Source organism: Danio rerio, chromosome 9 (assembly GCF_052040795.2).
Source record: "Danio rerio strain M-AB ecotype USA chromosome 9, GRCz13ab, whole genome shotgun sequence".
In the NCBI taxonomy this organism is placed as follows: Eukaryota; Metazoa; Chordata; class Actinopteri; order Cypriniformes; family Danionidae; genus Danio; species Danio rerio.
Window position 1 is genome coordinate 57,892,501 of NC_141029.1, and position 7,915 is coordinate 57,900,415.

The 7,915-nt window shown below is 36.0% G+C and overlaps 1 long non-coding RNA gene across 1 annotated transcript; it reads right to left on the reverse strand.

The window, feature by feature from the left end:
- Window positions 1-1,239: 1,239 nt before the first annotated feature.
- Window positions 1,240-5,627, reverse strand: LOC147842486 (uncharacterized). The gene is made up of 4 exons (XR_015500093.1): window positions 5,574-5,627; window positions 3,957-5,343; window positions 3,548-3,901; window positions 1,240-3,252 (listed from the first exon to the last, which is right to left on the reverse strand). It is a non-coding gene; the product is annotated as an uncharacterized LOC147842486 (long non-coding RNA).
- Window positions 5,628-7,915: the final 2,288 nt, after the last annotated feature.

The following is a 7,915-nucleotide window of genomic DNA, read 5'->3' on the forward strand; positions in this document are numbered from 1 at the left end:
CATATCTCCACATCCAAATGTGTGTGTGCATGTGTACACATCTCCATGTGTCTAAATGTGTGTGTGCATGAATGTATTTGTGTGTGCATGAATGTTTGTGTGTGTGTACACGTGTGTGTGCATGCATATGTGTGTGTGTACATATGTGTGTGTGTGCATGCATATGAGTGTATTTATGTGTGTGCGTGTGTGTTTCTGTGTGTGCATGTGTACACATCTCCATGTGTCTATATGTTTGTGTGTGCATGAGTGTATTTGAGTGTGCATGAATAAGTGTGTGTGTGTGTGTGTGTGTGTGTGTGTGTGTGTGTGTGTGTGTGTGTGTGTGTGTGTGTGTGTGTGTGTGTGTGTGTGTGTGTGTGTGTGTGTGTGTGTGTGTGTGTGTGTGTGTGTGTGTGTGTGTGTGTGTGTGCGTGCGCGCGCGCGCGTGTGTGCGTGGGTGTTTGTATGTGCATGTGAGAGTGTGTGTTTGCATGTATATCTGTGTGTGTACACGTGTGTGTATGCATATGTGTGTTAGTGTGTTTGTGTGCATATGAGTGTATTTATGTGTGTGCGTGTGTTTTTTCTGATTATGAGTGTGTGGAAGCAAGTGTGTCTGTTTGTGAGTGTGTGTGTGCATGTGTATGTATGTGCATATATATGTGTGTGTGTGTGTGTGTGTGTGTGTGTGTGTGTGTGTGTGTGTGTGTGTGTGTGTGTGTGTATGAGAGTGTTTAAGCATATGTGTGTTATACTGTATGTGTGTGTCTCTACTGCTCCATCACACACTATTGACAGTTAATGTGTGTAACAGTAATTACTGAAGTCTGGTCTGCTTGTTAGTGTGCACTAATGAGTGTTGGTCTGTGCAGCTCTATAGAGGATGATGAAGATGAAGGGATCTACAGCATGAAGAAACAGATGTCAGGTGTTTGTTTGTGTGTGTGCACATGCGTTTGTGTCTCTGTGTGTGTGTGTGTGTGTGTGTGTGTGTGTGTGTGTGTGTGTGTGTGTGTGTGTGTGTGTGTGTGTGTGTGTGTGTGTGTGTGTGTGTGTGTGTGTGTGTGTGTGTGTGTGTGTGTGTGTGTGTGTGTGACACAATCATACACTGATGGAAAATCTCAGTATCAAATGATGTAAGTGATGTAGTGGTCGACACTTTCAAATGTTTATTACGTCTGCTCACTAAATAGGCAAGTATGACTAAAAGCATTGATGTTCATTTATTTGTTTGTTCATTAATTTATTTATTTTTGAATTTATTCATTCATCTGTTCACATATGTTTAGCACTTGCTTTGCTTGTTCATTCATTCTTGATTAGATTATTGATTGATTGATTGCATTATTGATTCATTCACTCCTTCATTCAGTTCATTCATTCATTCGTTCATTCATTCATTCGTTAATTTTGTTTATTCATTTATTCATTTTTTGTTTATCAATTTATTTTGTTCATTTATTCTTTCATTCATTCATTTTGTTTAATCGTTCATTCATTTATTTTTGCATTCATTTGTTTGTTCATTCATTCATTCATTTTGTTTATTCGTTCGCTCATTCGTTCATTCATTCATTCATTTATTCACTGTTTATTCATTCATTCATTTTGTCCATTTATTCATTTTCTTTATTTATTCATTCATTCATTCATTCATTCATTGTGTTTATTCATTTATTTGTTCGTTCATTCATTCGTTTGTTCATTCATTCATTCACTCATTTCATTCATTCATTCCTTCAAGAAAGAATTCTTTCTCTCTCTCTTTCTTTTTTCTTTCTTTCATTCCTTTGTGCTTTAATTCATTAATTTTTATTAATTTCAGCTTGAATCTATTCATACATTCATTCAATTGTCAATAATCAGGTCATTTATTTATGAATCTATTCTTTCACTCACCCATGTAACTCTATTTGTTGGTTCATTCATTTGTTGATTTGGTTTATTAATTGGTTTATTAACATTATTAATTAATTCATTCATTTATTCATTCATTACTGCTTTAAACCATTCATTCAACTGTGCATCGATCAGTTCATTCATTTATAAATTCATTCTTTCACTCACCCATGCAACTATTTGTTTATTCATTCATTTGTTGATTGCTTGATTCATTTTGTTTGATTGATTGATTGATTCATTCATTTGTTCATTTGTGTTTTAATATATATATTCATTCATTTACTTGTGCTTTAATCTATTCATACATTCATTCAGTTGTGCATTAATTAGTTTATTCATTTTTTAATTCATTCTTTCATTCACCCATGTCACTTTTTTTGTTGTTTGTCATTCATTTGATTAATGCTTGATTAATATGGATTTTGATTGTTTCATTCATTCATTAATTCATTCATTCGTTCATTAATCATTCATTCATTCATTTATCATGTTTAATTGTGTACATGATGAATTAAGGAATTAATCATGTTTAATTCATTCATTTTATTAATCAATAAATCAATCCATTCATTCATTCATTTATTATTTCTTTCATTTGTTTATCCATGCCACTTTATTTTTTGTTAATTCATTTGTTGAATGCTTGATTGGTTTGATTTTTGACTGTTTATTGATTCATTCATTCATTCATTCATTGTGTTTAATTAATCATAATTCATTCATTTATTTGTGCTTTGTGCAATAATTAATGAATTAATTCATCCACTTATTTGCTCAATTGTTTGTTCATTTTCATCTTCCGTGGCTTTACCTGTAGTCCAGTCACACAAAGTATTGATAGTCTTGCTAAAGTGGAGTTTGAGATCTGATGCTCAACTTCAGTGTAGCTGAAACACATGACGACATGAGGAGAAACAGCAGAACTTCACACACTCACCCTGATCTTACATCAGATGAAGCTTTATACGCTCTGTACACAGATCTGCTCCACCATAAACACACTGATCCATTATTAATGCTGCAGTCACATCACATCTGCTGCATTTATCTGACGACTGTAACTACTGTAACAGCCCCGCACTACAAAGCCATAGCGACCAGTCAAAACGCAATAGCAAACCAGTCAGAACACCCTAGCAACTGCCATGCTCTTTTCTTTAGTTTTCCCTCTACTGTTATTTTAGTATCATTAAATTGGCTACTTTAATATTTATATGAACTGTTTCATTAATAGCTTAAACATTTATTATTTGTTATTAAGATTTCTTATCATTTTTATTCTTCATAGTTTTAAACTTTTTGGAAAAAATGCACCATTGCAACTATAGAATCACCAGAACATATCAATCACTATAGCTGATGTGATACCTTACAACTATAAAATAATCTCAACTGATCAATTACTATAATTGTTGTTACCATAGCAACTATAGAATCACCACGACACATCAATTACTATAGGTGTTGTGTCACCAGAGTAACTATAGAATTACCACAACAGATCAATTGCTATAGTTGTAGTTTTACCATAGCAACTGTAGAATCACCACAACAGATCAATCACTATAGTTGATGTGTTACTGTAGCAACTACACAATTATCCCAACAGATTAATTGCTATGGTTGTGGTGTTACCATACCAACTGTAGAAGTACAACAACACATCAGTTACTTGAGTTATTGTGTTACCATAGCAACTATAGAATCAAAAGAACATATCAATCACTATAGCTGTTGTTACCTTAGCATCTATAGAATCACCACAACCGATCAATTACTATAGCTGTTGTGTTACCATAGCAACTATAGAATTACCGCAACAGATCACTCACTAGTTTTGATGTTACCATAGCAACCGTAGAATCACCATGAAATATCAATTACTACAGTTGTTGTGTTACCATAGCAACTATAGAATCACCACAACAGGTTAATAACTATAGTTGTTGTGTTACCATAGCAACTGTAGAATCACCACGACAGACTAATAACTATAGTTATTGTGTTACCATAGCAACTATAGAATCACCATAACAGATTAATAAATATAGTTTTTGTGTTACCATAGCAACTATAGAATCACCACAACAGATTAATAAATATAGTTTTTGTGTTACCATAGCAACTATAGAATCACCACAACAGATTAATAAATATAGTTTTTGTGTTACCATAGCAACTATAGAATCACCACAACAGATTAATAAATATAGTTTTTGTGTTACCATAGCAACTGTAGAATCACCACGACAGACTAATAACTATAGTTGTGTTACCATACAGCTATAGGACTTCATCTGGGACTCTAATTATGACTGAGAGATGACGTGTGGATGATTTACAGCGTCAATCTTCCCATCAGAGAAACATGCAGATGAGGGTAATAGAGGTTGTTCTGCATATCTGAGAGCATCTGAACACTCATTTATTTTCTAAAACCTGAGCTGTAGATTACTGAAATGGCTCAGGGCTTCAGGTTTGTGTCGCAGACGTTTGACAGAATGAATCACTCGCAACCTGACGATACTGAGGTCGCTTCTGAAAATAGAGTGATGATGGGTTTGTACAGCCACTGTTTATCATATACACAGCGTGATTCATAAAGCAGAACAAATGCCTGCTATATTGCTTTATCTTCTTCCGCAGTCACTTCTCATCTGGAGTGCTCAGGGGACCGAACTCAATCTTAAACACTAAATTACACTTCTGACATGTTTATATCTCTACCTGATTTACAATACGTGCGTGGAGTTTTTGTTTGTTGTAACCCTGACGTTCATTCACTGACAATATATTAACCCAGAATTATGGATCAGGTTTAAGAGAAATGTATTACCATAATCACAATTACTTAAGTTGTTGTGTTACCATAGCAACTATAGAATTACAATAGATCTATTAGTTTAATTGTTGTGTTACCGTAGCAACTATAAAATGACAACAGATCAGACAGTTACCATAGCAACTATAGAATCACTACTACAGATCATAGATATATACATTAGATGTCGCCTGACCTATTGTTGTCTATTGGACGGAATGCATCAATAGCGCCGCCATCTTGCTACAGGGTAGCGCTCCTTTTAAATGAATACGGGACCAAGGTACAGTGGAGGACTGTGGCCATCCAAAGCCAGAGATATACACATATACACATATATCTATGATCGGGAGTTTTCCTGGATGTTAGTATGTCATTTTTTTTTTCTAATTACGAAAATTATAATTTTACATCACTTTTCTACATTGATGGATCAGTGACCGCACGGGCATTCCTGACAGAAAGCTTGTGTTTGTGTGTACAGAAATGTACTATTCACCCTCCCTGTTAAATTTGATCTAATCATGTCCTGAAACACAGCTCCTCTCCTGCTTTCACTCCTCATACTGACGGAGGGAGCGACTCGCTTGTGAATGAACGACTCTTTCACTAACGTTAGCCGACAATAATACAAGTTTCTGGCAGCGCAGCATCTCGTTGTCATATTTCTTTTGCATTGTTTGCTGATTTTATTCAACAAAACTAGCATAAGCCGAGTGTTTAGTGCGAGTTGGAGCTGCTTTGCCGTATGGTGAATGCAGTAAGTGACTGTTATCATCAATAACGTTACCTGATTAGCACAAAAGTTCAGAACATACAAAAACAGAAAAAAACGTAATATTACCTATGAAATGTTCTGCCTTTGTGCTTTGTTTTCTTTGTTTGCTCGTTACTACACCCGTAGACAGCGCTAAAGTCCCCCATCTTTACGTAATAACACTGTCTTGACTAGTGCGGTTGAATGACACTTGTCCTGGGAGCACTGTACCAATGTAGCGGCGCTATTGACGCATGCTCAGGGTCCCTATGCGATATCTAGTGTATATATCTATGCTACAGATCAGATACTGTAGTTGTTGTGTTACCATAGCAACTATAGAATTACCACAACAGATCAATCACTGTAGCAGTTGTTACCATGGCAACTACAGAGTTACCACAACAAACAAATTACTATGGTTGTTGTTATACAGCTCATTTTTACGCAGCGGATGCCCTTTTAGCCACAACCCATCTCTGGGAAACATCCACATACACACACACTACGGACAATTTAGCCTACCCAATTCACCTGTACCGCATGTCTTTGGACTGTGGGGGAGCATCCGGAGGAAACCCACGCGAACACAGGGAGAACATGCAAACTCCACACAGAAACACCAAATGAGCCGAGGTTTGAACCAGCGACCTTCTTGCTGTGAGGCGACAGCACTACCTACTGTGCCACTGCTTTGCCCTTTAAAAAAAAGAAATAAATAAAAAAAGTCCTGGCAGTTTAATACCAAGTTTTTGTGCCTTCGTTTACAATACCACAACAGACAATATATCACATCACACTATTACAAATGTCACTTTATTGTCAACTAAAATCCCTTTTCCAACTTTTCCACATCAAAAGTTGTTAGTGGAAAGATAAAAAAGCATGAATAAATGACAAAGACTTGAACCACAAAATGAATATGATTTTTTCACAGAGTATGAAGTGTATAAGCGTTTGCTCGCCGCCTCTGTTCAGACAGAACCATACATAAAAATGCATATTCATATCCTCTTCAGTCTTCAGCTCCAGAAAGTGTCTCTCTGTCATCTTTCACGGCTGGTTTTAGGAATGCAACACAGAAAAGCGAACACGTCCTAATTAATGTTGAATATGCTGAATAACTTTACACCAAATCAGAGAAAGTAAAGGGAATTTGAGATGTTCTCTGTGATTAATAAAAGATGTTCATAAATGTTGCACCAGGGAACAGTCCTCAGGGTTGTTCATCAGCACCGAGATTTATGCTCATATATTTACAAGCCAATTAGGATCTGAACCGGCTGTTACTGGATGAGGATGATGACGATGATGATAATAATGCATGTATTTTGTGCAGCGCCTTTAAAAATTGCTTCCTCAAACTGCTTTATGAGCAAGCAGAACACGTGTATATAAAACAAAAACATGACAAACAATGCAATCAAATTAGAATATACTCTGTAAAAATATCCCTAAATAAGCAGTTTTCAGTATTTTGTGATTCATGTTTCTATAATTTTGTTTATTTCTGCTTTTGAATAGCATTATGCAAGCTAGCTTATTCTTCCAACAACTTTTAACCTTGAATAGTTGTATATGGTGTGTTTTCTGCACATGTGCAATAGTGTGCAGTGCTAAATTGTGTGTGTTGGTGTTGCATATTACGCTACAGAAACCTTCTAATAAACTGCAGCACATTTCTCTTATTTCATATTTGTCATATTCTCAATTGTGTCTTCCATGCAAGTTAAAAAATGTAAACGTGATTAGAAAATTTGCGAAACGCATTATGCCATTTAGGTCTCTATTTGATGCATTAAGAGCATGTCTGAATCCACTTTTGCTATTTTAAGGATGGCTAAATCTGCACCCTGGTGCATGGTTTAACAGGGCTGTGCTGATTCTTTTAATGAGTTCTGGGTGTGTTTTGAGCATAACGTTCAATAAACCAATCAGAGTCTCGTCTTTCATTCCCTTTAAGAGTCAGTTGAGTCACTCCATGGTGCATTTGCTATTTACATGGCAGACTTTGTAGTGGAAAAACTGAATGCTTCACTAGCGAGAACACCGTTCAATAGAGAATCTGCAGCGCGAGGATAAAGAACGAGCCTCCTCCATTCATCCTCTTACTTTAACTTTCCTCTTTACTTTACTCCTTTACTTTGGAGGAGTGAGGAAACGGTGGAAACTCACTCCACTGAACACATCCATCAGCCCACATATTTAATTTCCTTTGTTAAACACAAAGATTTGCTTCAACACTATTTCTAAATTCAGTTCTGATCTCCAGCAAAGGAATAAATGAGCAATAATAATGAAGTGTGCTCAGAAAACTGAGTTATATCCAAACATACGTCCTGTTCTTATATCCCATATGGTGATGCAGACGCCTCCAAAACCCCACAGCTGGACACATCTACACTTGTGTTTATTAAAGCAGATGTAAATCTGCATATAATCATAATACTGCT